This window comes from Pinus tabuliformis, chromosome 1_1, assembly GCF_031772625.1.
Source record: "Pinus tabuliformis cultivar Carrire ecotype Pingquan chromosome 1_1, CPIR1, whole genome shotgun sequence".
Lineage (NCBI taxonomy): Eukaryota > Viridiplantae > Streptophyta > Pinopsida > Pinales > Pinaceae > Pinus > Pinus tabuliformis.
This window is the reverse complement of record NC_142297.1, coordinates 800,437,019-800,454,704: the sequence shown is the minus strand read 5'-3', so window position 1 is coordinate 800,454,704 and position 17,686 is coordinate 800,437,019.

The window sequence follows — 17,686 nt, the reverse complement described above, 5'->3', positions numbered from 1 at the left end:
GTGAAGAGCTTAAGGCTGTATGCACAAAAGCTGGGATGTTTGCATTGTGGGAGCAACATGTCCACGTTACACAAGAAGATTTTGAAATGGCTGCAGCTAAGGTTATGAAAAAGGAAACAGAGAAGAACATGTCACTGAGGAAAATATGGAAGTATGGAAAGCAAGGAAAGGATCAGTGGATTCATTGGTTCAATATATCAAGCTACTGTGTGTATTTCAATGGGCATCAATAAAAAAATTGTGCCCCGATATTCTGCCAGGGTCGATTATGGAGTTCTCGTCTTCACATCCTCTCAATGTGCAACTAGTCAAGGGTCTTCCAGATGAATTGGGTAGTGACTGCCAAAGTTTTCTTTGCATACTCCGTCTTTGTGTCATTGTGGAATCTTGTTGATCTAGTCCAAGCTTGGCGCTGCTTATTTTTCACTTTACATACACATGGAAATCAACACCATGGAGATTCAGAACTTTGTTATTCCTCCAGAATAGGCTTACTACGGACTCATAAAACTCGACCGCAAATTTATACAAACTTTTTGAAATGTTGTAGAAACTTTGATCCACAAAAACAAAACACTGCTTCACACAAGATTGTGTACTCTTCCACACTCCAGCTCTTGCACTATTAACACTTTAATGCGTCTCCCATGCATAGGAAAATTAATGTTGGTTCCTCATCCACAACAATGCATAATTTCGACACTTCATTTTCAACTGGGCGCCTTCAAATTAGAAATATACCTTCACTTGGAAGATCATATTACTCTCATTTGAATTGGCAATTTGAGACTTTTTCTTTGACTTGGGTGAATTAGAGACATCACTGTCTCATCATCTAATTTAGCTACCAATAAATCAAAACTGTAATATGCAAACAAATCAAATATGTAATCAAAGTTTCCAACAATGAATCATAATCCCAAGAACAATTTCAATTCTAGCTCTAATACCACATGAAGAAAATTTAACACACTAAAATAAAATACTCACACACATAAAATAAATAGCAGACATATAGAAACCCAAACATGGCAGAAAAGTGAGAGAGCCATCATGTGGTCTCTCACGCTCATGTAATTCTCTCTTATTCAAATAATTTAATAATGCATTTAAATACATGAGCAAGTGATCTTAAGATAGTGCGTCTATCTTAGACTCACTTGGTTGAGACAACTTCTCAACTTACACATTAATTTAGGAGAGCTAGTTGGAGAGAATCGCTCATCCAAACTAGATTCCTTAGTTTGAGGAATTCTCATGATTTTATTTATTTAATTTAATAATTGGATTTATTATTGTTTTTTAAGAGAGTGAGGCTAACACCAGGTACTTTAAGGGATATTGTTTTTCTTGCAATATGTTTGGTCACAAAGCCATTGACTGCTATAGAAGGAATATGAAGCATGTAAGATGTTATGCATGTGAAAAGTTTGGACATACAGCAAACAAATGTAGGAGAAAATTTCGGGCACCATACCAAAAGGAGAAAATATCATCACACCCGAAGATATGGAAGCAGAAGGAAGTATAGTGAGGAAAATGTGGCATGGCACAATGTACATACATAATAGACTTAGGGGGAGCTGAAAATGTGAAACTTCAATGTTCTAAATCTCATACGCAAGTTTCGTGAAGACAAGTTGCCTATATACGCGAGTTCGAAGCTGCACAGTTGCGTATATGTTGATTTACTGAAGAAGCAGCGGGATAGACTCAGAAAAATTATTTGATATGATTCAAACAATTATCAATTATATTTTCTGTCTTAGATGATTATAATCTGTGGATTTTATTTAGAAGTGGTCTTGATCCTCATAAGTTGTTGATAACTTGATGTATATCTGATTGATGATGATGCCTTGATATTTCTTACTGATATATGCAATGATCATATTAGACAGTGAATAGGTGGCACAGGTTCAGGGGGAGAATATGCCATGCTTCTAATAATGCATTGTTGGCATTATGTTTAGAAGTCTTTGGTACCTAATGATTCTTATCAATGAAGATGTTGCTTATGTGGCTAAAGTGCTTAAATGATACATCTTGCTATGTTATGGTTATGAGTTGCCCATGACGAAATCTCAGACGATACTTGTATTGCTTGGGCTTACATAGTTGTTATTTAGATCAGATGTATGGATGATTGTGGGTGAATTTTTGATGATGCATACAGTAAATATATGTTGCTTACATGGTGATCTTCATAAGGACAAGGAGAAGTACAAAGCTTGAGTACACAACTTCATTTTTTGATGATAAGCCACTCATTTCTTTTATGCTCGTGTCATCATGCCTTCAAAGATGCATATGGTGTAGTTATGATACAAGATTCCTATAGTTCTTGGCTCTCACATTGTTGAGGATTGTTGCTATTGATGGTATCAAGAAAGCTGGACAAATGACCATGCGCTCATGGTTTGCTAGATACAAATTGATGGATACACATTATTTTGGATACATGGTTGATTACTTAAGTTGCATATTGATAAATATTGTTGGTTGTCCAAGAGAATGGTGTTATTACAGGTCACATGACGACATAGATATTCAAAGACACGGCTTACTTAGTCACATAATGATGATGAGTTCTTACCTTATGATGGTAGGTTGATACTCACATATGTTGATTATCATGGTTGATGCTTATCAGATGTAGGATGTTCCCTAGTGATGATACATGGTTGATATATTGAAGATTCTTGTGGAAATATCATGCAGTTCTTGACGATGATGTTATGATCTCAAATGATGACTATGGTGTTTTCACATACATATGATATGATGTGAATGATTTTGCACTATTGCTTGGAGATATGACATATGCTTAGTTGATTCATGGAAGGTTATGATAAGGCTCTTTTTACTAAGGAAACGAAGCAAGTTGATCTAGATGAGATCAAGAGGATCAGTTGATATCTATATGCGGCATACTTTGTCATAGGTTGATGATATTTACACTATCATATCTTGGGAACTAATGATGAACATATACAGGTTGCTGGTCTGGATGCTGTTGACAGATGCTTATGGTGTTGATCATACATGGTGTATGATAGTTGCTAATGACTACCATGGTCTTGTTTAGATATTTGGTCCCTGTTATAAATTTCATGTATATCATTCAATGTAAAGGACATATAAAGACCCATGATGTCATAATTTGTTTCTATCTGTCATAGTCTTTTGATGAGTCCTTTTTAGTCATATGATGTAATTTGTATCCCCACTACGCATAGGAAGGATGATGTAATAATTGCTATATTTCAGTCATGCATGAATTGGTATAGCCCCACTTGGTTGGGAGATTGATGTATGTATGAGTCATTGGTGATAGGAAGGTAAAACTCACTTAGTTGACTTATAGAGTCATGTTATTCTTTTGGAAAACATTTGCAGACTTTGCATGTGCTCAGGGGGGGCATGGATGATATAGTGCATCTCAGCATGAACAAAGGGGGAGTTCAATTAGAGAATTCAACATGTGCCTAGGGGGAGCATGATAAATGTTTATATTCAGATATGAAAGTCTTCATTTTGGTCAGCCCTTTGCCCTTGATATCAAAGGGGAGAATATCTTGGTCTGCCCTTTGCCCTTGATGTCAAAGAGGGAGAGTATTTTGGTGTTGCTTTTTATCTCTAACATTTTCTACAGCTTGTAGTAATAAACACCAAAATGGTTGCCATCAAGTCCAAAGGGGGAGATTGTTGGCATTATGATTCATGTGTTGTACTTGATGGCAACCCAATTATAACAAAACATATCACTTGTATATGATAACTAGATGAATCTATAGGAGAGATATCAGATGTGACAGAATGCATGGAAGTTGTATTTACAAATGTGACAAAATGCAGGGAAGTTCGAAGGAATTAGTTTAGAAGTAATGTGCAAAGGCAAATCACATTATAACAAGTCTATTCAAATGGAACAAAGTAATGATACAAAAGAATAAGATGAAGGAACAAAGGACTACAGATCAGAATCAAGAAGTTGAATAAAAAGGACATTTTCAGGTATGTTAAGTTGTATGCACGGGTTAAATATAGAAAAAGAGAGTATACATGCAGGTTAACAGAACCAAATGAGCGTATACGTATACATGCACTTTCACAGAAGGAAAAGCACGTACATGTTGGAAAACCAACGTTTTGTTCCGAGGTATCTAGTCCAAGATATTTTGGTCCAAGGTATTGATCCAAGGTATTTGGTCTTATAGAATTTTCTCTACAAATCAGCTAGCTCACTGATATCATGTAGAAATTTCACATGTAGATCAAACTGATATATGCAATGTACTAAAGCATAATACTAGATCTACATCTACCATAATCTTTGCGGAAGCTAATCAACCATGAGAAACATCAAGCATGAACACATATAACTGATCAAGAAGGAATCAATCACACATAACACAGAATATATCACTGGGGAAAGCACTAGCATGAAACCCCAACACTGTATTATCAATCAAGTGTAGATCCTCAACAACATACAAAAAGAATCAACTCAATAGCTATCTTGCTCTCTCTGTAATCAGAAGATCTTGATGATCTTCAATCAAAAGATGAAAATCATGGACTACTTAGGCCTCATTATATAGGCTGAAAATTGGCCTAGTCATACCTGTTGTCACCTCAGGTCCACCTACGTAGTCATAGAAGAAAACAGATTTCTTCCTCATGAAAGGAATACTTACTAGAAATGTCCTAGCATCTAATAGTACACTGTCCCTCGTCTGATCTCAATTGGGTCTTTGTCTAAACTGCCATGCATAAGTTATCCATGAGAAAATACTCAGTTATCAGTTGTCACATGCATGCAAGCATTAACAAATTGAATATAGAAAATTTAACAACTTGCTAAATAATCTAACTGGACTTGACTAGTTAGAACTAAGTCAACTGATCCTCTCAATATAGAACTGAACCTTATCTCCTTTAATCAAGGGATAAAATAATTGCATGATCTCACAAAGACTTCAAGTTTAATTTTCCATAACTAATTAACTCATGGAGATTAATTAATTAATATTTTAAACTATTGGTAAGACCAAATTTGTTTTTAGTTCCTATAGTTAGTTCAGAGACTGCCAAAAATAGGAAGGGACCCAGAAATGCTATTTTTAGAAGTTTCTATTTTTATCAGTTTCACCTCTCACCCAAGGTGGCCAATGACCTCCCTGGCCAAACTACTATTTTTAGACATGCTATTTTTAGGAGTCCTATTTTTAGTACATTCTAAATTTAGCATTTCTTGTTGCACAATTTTTTTTTCAACACTCCCTCTCAACAAGAAAGGCTTCCTCTTGAACTCAATCTTGTAACTCTAGAATGTTTTTCATGCAACACATCTATCCGGTTGACTTGCTCCAACAACACTTGGAAAAAAACACTCCCAACTGACCACTCTATTGGGCTAGGAACATACTCTAATGCTGAAGCTCTACCTACTGCTGACAAGTGCTTCCTCTCTAACATCTGTGCTACTGCAACATCTCCATGCATCTCGCACCATTGCACACCTCTCTGTGCCACCTAGCACTATGCAAAACACTTGTACCTCTAGCATTGTTGCAGCCTGATAGCTATGCATTGTCCTGGGATTCCCTGCATTGTCGCTCTCTCTGTCACTCCATCCACATCTATATCTACCAAATCAGTCAGTTCCTACTGCTCCACATTAGGGCTCTCGTAGCAAGGTCTCATCCAAGAGGTTGGGTACCTCAAAGATCTTGCCCCTCCTCCTTGGGACGATCACTCTATGTCGCCCCACCTCCTACCTAGAGGTACGGTTGCATGTGATCCCTCTACCCACCTGGCTCGAAATTTCCCCATACTAGACGTCTCTGCATGAGTAGATGTCTCTACTCAATCTCCTCTAAGCTTCCCTATTGTGGCTAATCCACAACCTCTTGAAGCTGCTTCACCAATCGTGGCTCCTCCACAATCATCTGAGACTTCTTCTGGTGCTGCATGTTGAGAGGTAACATACCCTCCCTCTCAACCACCAAGTCTCCATCAGTTGCCTTGCTACTCAAGGCTTTGCATGCATCTTGAACCTCAAGAGCATACAGGTTCTTGACCCATGAACCAATCTGCTTCACCTGTCTAGTGATGATGTGTCTAAGGACAACCTTTCCCTTACTGAAGACTACATCATAGCCTCTGTCTTCTAGCATTGCTATTGACACCACGTTTCTCTTCAGTCCTGGTACATACTTGACATCGGTCAAGGTAAGGTGAGCTCCATGCTCCCTTTGAAAAATAACCGTGCCTACACCCAAGACACTATACTTCTCATCATTACCCATCGCCATGAGTATCTGGAGATCTTTCTCCTCCAAAGTACTAAACAAATTCTTGTCAACGGTCATGTGGAAAGAAGCTCCACTGTCAAGAAACCAACCACTTCCCACCATGGATGAAACCATGCATGCGAAGAGTGTGAAATCCAACTCAAATTGTGAAGCAAGTGCCTCACTTTCAGATCTTTCACCGGATCCCTTCTTGGATTTCCTCTTTGGATAATTTGTAGCATAATGGCCCACCTCATGACAACGAAAGCATCGCACTTTCGATTTGTCAACCTTCTTCCCACCATTGGAAGAACTGGATTTGGAATAGAAACCTTCTCCTTCCCCTCCTTTGCCCCACTTGGTAAGGCACAGTTCTCCTCATCCTCCATGGATGAAGAACCATCTCTGGTGCTCCGTCTGATCTCCTCCTGCATCAAATCCGACCATAGTCATTCCAAATCTGGCAGTTTCGCCCTTCCATTAACCGAGTCCTAGTAGCTATGCTAGCTCTCTGGAAGGCCAAGGAGTGCTAGACTCACCATATCATCATTAGCTGTCACGACCCCTACACTTGCATGCTCATCCCTGCATGTGATGAGCTTGGTCAGATACATAGAGATTGTCTCATCCTTTTCACACTTGATCTTTCGAAGTTTATCCTTCAGTGCTAGCTTCCTCTGATCACTGCTATTCTGATATAAATCCTTCAATTTTTTCCACATTGCATGTGGAGTCTCCTTCCCATGGAGGCTTGAGACAATGTGATCTCGAACTCCCTCCAAGAGAATTCTCCTAGCTCTAGCCACACACTTCTTCCATTCCACCAGTTGAGTAGCATCAGTAGGCTTAGGGACTTCTTGATCAATGAAGTCCTTAAGGCCGTTATCTTCCAATACTGCCTCCATGTGATCCTTCCAAGCTATATAGTTTGAGCTACCATCAAGGGCATACTCAAGCTTGAAACCATAGAATGCCATCAGTGAAATAGATGTGATAAGAACTTGAGATCTATATCCCAAATAATAAACTTCAAATTCCTTCTTGTATATTGTTCTTCCTTGATCACCTGTGCTCCGATACCATGTAGAATTTTCTCTATAAATTAGCTAGCTCACTGATATCATGTAGAAATTTCACCTGCAGATCAAACTGATATATGCAATGTACTAAAGCATAATACTAGATCTACATCTACCATAAACTTTGTGGAAGATAATCAACCATGAGAAACATCAAGCACGAACACATATAACTGATTAAGAAGGAATCAATCACACATAACACAAAATATATCACTGGGGAAAGCACTAGCATAAAACCCAACACTGTATTATCAATCAAGTGTAGATCCTCAACAACATACAAAAAGAATCAGCTCAATAGCTATCCTACTCTCTCTGTAATCAGAAGATCCTGATGATCTTCAATCAGAAGATGAAAATCATGGACTACGTAGGCCTCATTATATAGGCTAAAAATTGGCCTAATCATACCTGTTGTCACCTTAGGTCCACCTACGTAGTCATAGAAGAAAATATATTTCTTCCTCATGCAAGGAATACTTACTAGAAATATCCTAGCATCTGATAGTACACTGTCCCTCATCTGATGTCAACTGGGTCTTTGTCTAAACTGCCATGCATTAGTTATCCATGAGAAAATACTCAGTTATCAGTTGTCACATGCATGCAACCATTAACAAACTAAATATAGAAAATTTAACAACTTGTTAAATAATCTAACTGGACTTGACTAGTTAGAACTAAGTCAACTGATCCTCTCAATATAGAACTGAACCTTATCTCCTTTAATCAAGGGATAAATAATTGCATGATCTCACAAAGACTTCAAGTTTAATTTTCCTTAACTAATTAACTCATGGAGATTAATTAATTAATATTTTAAACTGCTGGTAAGACCAAATTCGTTTTTACTTCCTATAGTTAGACCAGGGACTGCTAAAAATAGGAAGGGACCTAGAAATGCTATTTTTAGAAGTTTCTATTTTTAGCAGTTTCACCTCTCACCCAAGGTGGCCAATGACCTCCCTGGCCAAATTGCTATTTTAGACATGCTATTTTGAGGAGTCCTATTTTTAGCACATTCTAAATTTAGCATTTCTTGTTGCACATTTTTTTTTCAACAAGTCTGAGGTATTGACCCTAGGTATTTGGTTCAAGTTATTGGTCCTAAGTGGTTTCGGTCCAAGGTATTGTAAAAGGCCTAAAGCTATATAAGGATGATAAGATAATTAGGCCAAGGTGTGCAAGTATTGAATATCTTATGAAGTGTTAGATCATATATGCAGGTTATGAGCTTCTAATGCTTTGCTTGATCTTATCTAAGGATGCGACTATGTGGTTGATGATGGTTGATGGATTGGGATCATAAATCCTGAAATGAATTATCGTTATGTGGTTTGATCATGGACAGTCTAGACCTAAATACTGATGCATGTTTTATTCTGTAAATGTTATGATCTGAGTATGACTGAAGTTTGAAATGTCTGTGAAGTTTGAAGTTAGTATTTGCAGATGTGTACGTTGTTTCACTTTGGTAAAAGCGCATATACACGCTGGTTCGACACATCAAAGTTGCATATACATTATGAACTATGATGTTTGAATTTGCAGTTTGTTCTGGTTGTTGAAGCAGAATTCTGGGTTATGCTTTATGTTATGGTGACAACATTCCAGTGACAATATTCTGAATGTTCAAATTGATTGATTGTGAATTTCTTCGGTGATGATGGATGAGATCTAATGATGGATCAGGATCATAATGACTTATCATTATATGATCTGATAATGGATGGGCTAGATCTGATTGCTAACACATGTTTTATCCTTTATATGTGATCAATTAGGTATGTTTGAAGTCAGGAAGTGCAACAAAGTTATAAGTAAGTATATGCAGATATATACACTGGTTCTCTTTGATGAAGTTGTGTATACACGCTGGTACGGCTCTTCCAAGTAGTGTATGCAAAAGAAAAGCTTGAAGTTCAAGGATGATTGATCTATCAGATCAGTACTACTGTTTTACTGTTGTTTGTCAATGATGTCTTCTTAGATCTGAAAGTAGAACTGAATATATAAGGAAATTGAGTTTGATTGATTGATTGATTGAGAAGGAAGGGTGATCCTTGTTGCTATCTATTTTGAACTCTGTAATATGACAGTAGATCTTCATAATGTCACTGATTTCTACAGTTTGTGGTTTAGAAGTTTATGATTTAGTATCTTTAGAGAAATACACAAGTTGGATTAAAGGAAGTAGCTTATACATGCAGGTTGGGTTCAACCAAGTAGCGTATACACTCTGGTGCATGGTTTTGAGGTTACAGCTAGTTTTGAATGATGATGTAGTGTTCTCGGTTTAGATTTGTGTATTGGTTACAATGATCTATCTATGCCAGTTGATTGGTTGAATTTGATTAAGTATGAATGAATGGTTGATTCAGCTGTGTCAGAGATTTAGAGGCTGTCAGTGATTGATTGAGTTTGGTTGATTTAGAGAGTGATGATTTAGTTTCAGCGATTGGTTGATGCAGATGTATTTGATGATGGTATTGCAATGGTGATTGATTCTAAGCTTCAATGTTGTTGATGGGTCCAATATGAAAATTGGATGAAATGAGTCCTTCATGTGTATTGTTGTGTACTAGGAGCATCCAGTCTAAAAATTTATGAAACACGGTCCCTAGAGGAAGAAAGAAGGTGGTAGCCTTCTGTAGGACGACACCTACGTAGTAGTAAACATATCAGCTAGTACAAGAGATAGGGGGTCGTAGCTCCCTTCCAGTAGAAGCTGGTGAACGAGAGAAGGTTGTAACCTTCTGCAGGTAGAGTCTACTTACTGGTATGAATCTGCACCAGTACAATGTTGTAAACAATTTTTCTTATTATTAAAAGAATACAGAGACGATAGTGGTATGTGATTTTCACCCACATTGGGTTTCCACCTTAAATCTTGGTGTTCATGTGTGTTTCTTGTGTGTGATGGTTCATTCTGTTATTAGCTTCACATGGTTACTGTTTAATGTTTAATAAAGTACTGATGCAGAGATTAAAGATCAACATATGATGAATTAACTGAATCATAAGTTCACTAGATATACGCTGGTTGCCTTAAGAACAGTTGTGTGCACACACAAGTTCCCTTCACTGAAGTAGCGTATTTAAATCTAATTATGGAAAGGAAAAAGTTATTGATTTACAAATATTGATTCACCCCCCCCTCTCAATATTATTTCCAACACATGGTTCATCAATATTCAAAACTTACAATCATAATACTTGCTTCTCAAGCTTAAAATCACATTTAAATGATAAAGTATTTAGTGGGATAAATAATATAAATCATTACAAACCACAATTTCCAATAATCTAATTGTTCATTCTATTCCAATTAAATGTGTTTAAGAGTGACCAATTTTATTTTGTTCTAAATAACATGCCTATGAATTCTTTGGAAAAAAAGAGGAAAGAAAAACAAGATAATTCAACTTCTAAAGGAGTGGTTTCCAGTGATTATGAACTCAAATGTGAGCTAAAATTACAACAATTCACTTACCCAAATTTTACTTCCATGGATTTTTTATTAAATGTAATAATTGTGCTTATTCATTGAGATATTTCCATAAACACATTGGTTGCAAATCCTAAATTCACTTAGTCATATTTATAGACAATTCATGGATGTAATTAGCTACAACCATTGAAGCATTATGTCAAACAATTTGCAAGCATGAAATGTACCACCATTGAGGAATTTTTTCAAACACTTAGAACCCTAACCCTTAAGGCAATTTCACCACAATTAGCTAACATGAATCTAAGATTACATAACTTATTTTTCATTGTCAGTAATGCCAATAAGTGAACCTAATATATAAGAAAAACTATCTTCCATCTTCATTGCTAATCATACAACAATTTAGGAACATAAATGACTATAAACATTTAATAAATTTTACAAATAGCTCTCAACAATGTAGCTACAACCATTGGAGTATTTTGAACAATAGTTAGTAGTCACAAAACAAGCTGCTAACTATTAAACTATCAAACAAGCAGTCACAAGTTATTTAAACTATCAATGTATTAACCATTGAGACTTTAAAACAAGAATTCCAGTTTATAGAATAGGTTGGTTTCATAAATAAATATTACCAAGTAAATCACAACTAAAAAAAATAGCAAAACAAACCACTAGGTAGCAACAACAAATTTGCAAAATATACCAGATTAGAGAACCAGATTCTGAAACTATGTTTTTTGAAATCAAAGTTGGGGTGACATGGCATTATGGTACAGATACCCCCTGAAGTTAATATGAATCAAAACAGAAGTTCCTAGAAACGAGTTTCTTTAAAACCACAACCAATAACAAATTCCTACTATCTCATTTATCACTTTTGTCAAACATATAATGTCAAAACTTATCTACAATTACTGTAAAAGGAGAATGAAAAACCAAATTTATGCTATTAATATGTTTTCATAAAACTCATGGAATCCTAAATGCTTCAACCATTAAGACCTGCTGTCAATCAACTTGCAACAAAATTGTACAAAAAAAACTTACAAAAATGAACTAGAGAAAAACACAATATAATGTTGTCAACATACCTGACAGTGAATTTAGACAACTCCAAAAAGATGGGAGTATGCTCCATCTCCAATATCATTGCCAACTCATTGTGAACCACCTAATTTTTCTCCCAACCATATCCAGGACGAAATTCTCCCCCTAGAACCCCCTGAGCTACAAAATCTCACAAGAAGTACCAAAAGACAACATTAGAGAGATTTGCAAGGAAAACTAAGGAAGGAAATTTTCACTTCCTCTCAATACCACGCATGTCAAAGCTCAATAGCTAGAGCTCTTAGGATTTTAGTAAGCATTTCATATTTATTTTGGAAGCAATTGACTACTCTCCATATCTCTCCCTCTCATCATATTCCTCAAGTCTCTTCCACTATTGGCATCATAATCCACAAACCCAAGTGAGAATACATGAGACAAATATATAGGAGGAGAAACCAATTCTTCTCATAAAGGAGGAGTAATGTGCATGTATTGTATTTAATTTAGAGGAGTGTAACTTATGCCATTAAGGAGAGGTATGCATGTCTTAGTTAAGGAGAGTGTAACATATGCATTAAAGAGAGCGTAAGAGGAATATTTTATGACATATGTTTAATGAGTGAAAAGGAATATGCCATTCTTTGATGAGTGCATAAAATAGAGTGTAATGTATTATTTAAAAGAGAGAGAGAGATTTACATAGATCCATGAAAGTCATGAAGGAGAGAGGTGTGAAGTGATTGAAGAGATGAAGTTGACTTGCAATTCGTTTTTAATAATAATATCATAGTCTCATAAAAGATAATAATAACATTAATAATATTAAAGAATCATTCAAGATTGAACTATTAGGATTTATTAATGATAATTTAAGTGGTTTTCCTTCAACTACGCTTGATTACCAACTTATTCAAGGGGATTTACTATTTTTGGAAAGTCATGCTTGAGATGCTAGACATGCCTTCCTATTTTTAGAAAGTCATTCCAGAATTGTGAGAATGAAATTTTATTTAAGGAAATTCATCCATGAGCTACCGATTTTCAACATCCATGAGTGGTATTTTTCTTATGGAGAATAGGTATTTCGCACCCCTATTTAATGCATTTGCGTGCCCTTATTTCATGCATCTTCGTGCCTTAGTAGATTAAGGACTCTGCACCCTGATCTACTCCAAAGATCCAAGGTTCCACAACTTAATCTTTTTAAATATTCAGGATTCACGCCCTAAATATACAAGACCCCACGTCTTTATCTTTCTTGGATTTAAGACTCCACGCCCTAATTTCCATGCTTGCTCATCTACTATGCTTTGAAACTCTGTGTTTCTCCTTATGGTACTGATTGTGAGATTTTACCCATCTGAAGGTTCACTGGTACGGCCTTGTTGAAATACCTGCAAACATTACAATCTCATATATCAAGGGAATCAAATGAATTTCATAATGAAATTAACTTAATCACATTTTACCAAGAATGGTGCATGACTGCCACAATTATTTTGGTTTTGAACAAATGACTTCCACATTCATTCATAATTGAGCATCCTTGTTGGAAAATGACTAGGTCCCCTACCACATCCCACTTAATACAATATTAGACATATATAATCACAAAAATCATGTATCAACCATAAATCATAATTAACCATTTATTCCACATGACCATGGACATCCATGCGTCTATGTGTCTCAATTTTGGACCACCATCCATGGCATACACCTGCTTCATAAATCATATGCAAAATGAGAAACATATGTATAACATTTACTTAACCAAAACCATCTAATACAAATAATCAAAGATACCACACATAAGAGGAAATATAAATATATAAAACAATGTTCCTCAATGCAGTGATCAATTTGCCATACATAAGCATAAAAGGAAATATAACTATGTATATAAAACATTATTCCTCAATCAAGTGATCAATCTGCCATATATATAACTCACCAAAAATCACCCTTGATAAGAACGAAAAAACTATACTAGGAAAAAAATAGGACACTACATTATGATAACTAATTTTAATATTTGTGAAAGGGAAATAAAAAAGAAAAAGAACAAGATGAGGAGATCATTGGAGACGAGATGGGAGCAGGATTTAAAAAACGTTTTATCGAGTATCTGGTGTTTGTTTTTTGAAAACAGAATTAACAATGAGGATATGCTAGTAGGTGGTGACTAGGGTTGAGGGCCACATGAAATTTGGAGTCAGGCTTGCCCCCACAGGGTCCCCTTGTGTTAATATATTGTGGGATTGGTGGGTTGATTTTATATATACGAGCTTCTCCTCTCTAAGATGCTTTCCATTGCCCAAGTTTCCTGATGCGACACATGGTAAGGGCTAAGGTCATGGATTCAAGTGGATTGGGAGAAGATGAACGTGAGAATAATATAAGTGTTATTTCCCTTGACGCTGTTATTTAGGATAATAAGAAAAAGATACAGTTGGATGTTAAACAATCTCATGTGGGTAATACTCATCAAATTGGAGTAGAAGCATTTTCAACGAGAAAGCTACATTCCTGTTACCGCTTGAATAGAAGGATCGAGTGATGCATCTTGTCTGCATTTTAAACTCTATGATAGTAGTATGTCAGGACTTTGCACAAGGTGATGTTAACTTCTCAACTATGTGCAAAACCTATTGTGCCAATTAGAGCAAAAGGAGAATTGAAAGGATGGTGGTCATCATTTTCATGGATGTTGCATTCAAAGAGATAAGGAAACTTATCATTCTTCTTGAAAAAAGAGTTTTCATATGAATCTTTACATTTAAAAGAAGGGAAAGTAGCCATTGTTGTGAAAGAGTACATATGAGTTGCTGCGTAAAAGATTAACCATGTTTATTTTGGAGAGATTACATGGTAAAAGATAAATTCATTGTAATAATCTTAAAAAAAAATTAACTATTACAATTGATATTGCTTGAAAAGGAATAAATTATTTGCATGCACAAAAAAACATCTATGATGTTTGATATTTCTTGAAAAGAAATAAACCATTTGCATGCACAAAAAATAACTATTATGTTTGATATTTCTTGGAAATAAATAAGTTATTTGTATGCAAAAAAATATAACTATTATGTTTGATATTTCTCAAAAATAAATAAGTTATTTGCATACAGAAAAAGTAGAACTATTAAGTTTGATATTTGTTGAAACTAAACAAGTTAATTGTATGTGCAAAAACATAACTATTATGTTTGTTATTTAAAAGAAATATGTTATTTGCATGTACAAGAAAAAATAATAATAATGTCTCAAATTTCTTGAAAGAAAAAATATAAGTTTGCATGTAAGAGACAAAGCCAAAGGAGGTAAGTTTCTAGCTATCAAGGAATTAAATGGTTAAAAGTTAGAAAATATCATACCTCAACTTACCCTTTCAAAAATGGATGAGAGTTTTGCATGTGTGGCTGCAAAATTCTGATCATAGTCTTCTTTAATTGGCTGTGAAAATGGTGGATGAAGTCGAAAAAGTGAATCTTTTATTGTTGTTGCATCTGCTGCTAAATCTGTCACTGGATCTTCTGTTGAATACAGTTGAAAATGTATAAGGCTTGGAAGGTATACAAAATTTAGTATTTACAATTCCCCCCCACCCCCCCCAAGCCTTATTTATTGACTTGTCCTCAAGTCTTTTACATCAAAAACTAAAAAGTACTGAAAGTAACTCTGCTTCCTCTGCTACAAAATGATGGATCTTCAAGTCTTCAACACTCGTTGGCACAATTCTTGTCACGTGAATAAATGTTTCGATGTCGAACATAACAAGAAATTGTTAACTTAGTGGCCATTAATGGATGCCACTAGTCAACACGAGAGCTCCCATTTTTGATGTGGATAAGAGTCAAGATGCCCCAAACACATCTTTCTAAGTATGAATGAATTTATTGTTGTCGAATACTTAGAATATCCGATGAACAAGGGACATTGATATATTCCATTGTTTATCGGCATGATAGCTTGCCCTTAAGTCATGCAAGTTTCACGGTGTTTTTAGCAAAATATTTAGACTCAAGGACTATGGACTCAATGGTGTGTGGAAGCAAGGTTTTATTTGCAAGGGTAGGAAAAAGGAAACTGACAATGAATATGTAAAGTGGAACAAAAATCTTGTAAATGAGCTTTGTTGCTTTTATTGGTGGGTTAGGATTGAAGAAAATGTAATGAAGTGTATGTGGGTAATGAGAAATGGAGAATGAAGTTTGCTGGGAAAAAGTGAATTATGGCATGCACAATCTCAAAAATTGCAAATCTACTCATTAATTCTGGAATTCTGCTAAAAGATATGAGTTTGACTAGCATTGACGAGCCACCTGTAGACTTCAAATTCAAGAGTGGATAGGTATTTCACCATCCTTGGACATTTAAGAACAAACCATCAAGCTATTACAAGAAGTTGCAAGAACTTGTAATTTTCTGGAAATTTCGTTTATGTTCATGGACTTGTTCTTTAGAATTTCTCATGAAATTAGTCTTTTGAAGACCAATCACTGGTACAATCTAATCTCCTTAATGATCAGTTGATCATCCAAAACCTGCAAAAAAAACTTGGCATAAAGAACATAGTTGTTGTTACAGGGAAAAGTGTCTATTTAGAACTGCTCTATCCCACTAAGGTGTGACAGTTGCCTTAGAAACAAACAGGAAAAAGCTACTTTTGTTTTTCTTTTATGAATTATAGATAGAGAGGAACAGAAAGACCAACCTCTGTCTTGCACTAATCTCTTGATTCGATCCCTCTATTCTTTGATAGTCCTCAGCTACCTGCTCCCTTGCACGCTCAGCTTCACAAAGTACCTGTAAGATCACAGAAGCATAGCACTATACAAAGACATGGGTCTATAATCATAAACAATCTAGGATCAGATGTAAATTAACCATACAAATGTAAAAAGCATCAATGATACAAAAGCATGGAGGAAAACTCATATAGCTTTTATTGATAAACAAGAAAAGAGCCAGGAGGAGTTACAACCAGTTGTTCTGACCCAGCATCAACCTCCCAGCAAAGAAGCCCCTCTTCACCTCAAACAAAGCTTAGATCACCCAACAATCTGATGTTTGTCTCAAGAAACCAATAGCAATTCCTTACAATATGCAAAATTCCAGCCTCCAGATCTCTGGGATGAGGGATCCATATATAGATATCTGTAAGGGGGATGAATCAGCTTGTGATTTGATTAGTGTCTTCTCTCTGATAGTTCTTGCTTCCACTTGGATACTGATGGCCTCTTACTCATCCTTGGTCGAATTCAGTGGGGCAAGTGTCACAGGAGAAGATTCTGGAAGCTTCCATTGCCTCTCCACCTCGCGGAATGACACTGCCATTTGTCATTTCTCGCCCATCGCACCCCACAGAAGGGACTTTTCAAATGCAACGCACCCTCACAGTGTATTTGGGTGAGATGCAATGCACCTAGCCAGTGGAGCAGCGGCAATGATCCTGTTTTGACCAATTCTGAGCAGTTTCTCATGGAGAACTTCTGGGAGAAGCTGTAATCTGTTGACCTTGTTCCTTTAGGGGTTAGAACAACACTTTTAGGGACTTAGGAGGCCTTGGTTTATGGACATTTCATGCTTGGGGTTGTAGGGCCCAAAAATGTCTATAACAATTGTGTTTAAGAAGAAATGGCCATTCCCTTCTTGATTCTTACGCAAAAATTATATGCCAAAATGAAACAGATTAAGGAAAATCAAAAGCGTAATTTTTGTCTAATTCATGATGTTGATGATAGTCCATTTTTAATAAATATCCATGAAAAATAACTTAACTATTGTTT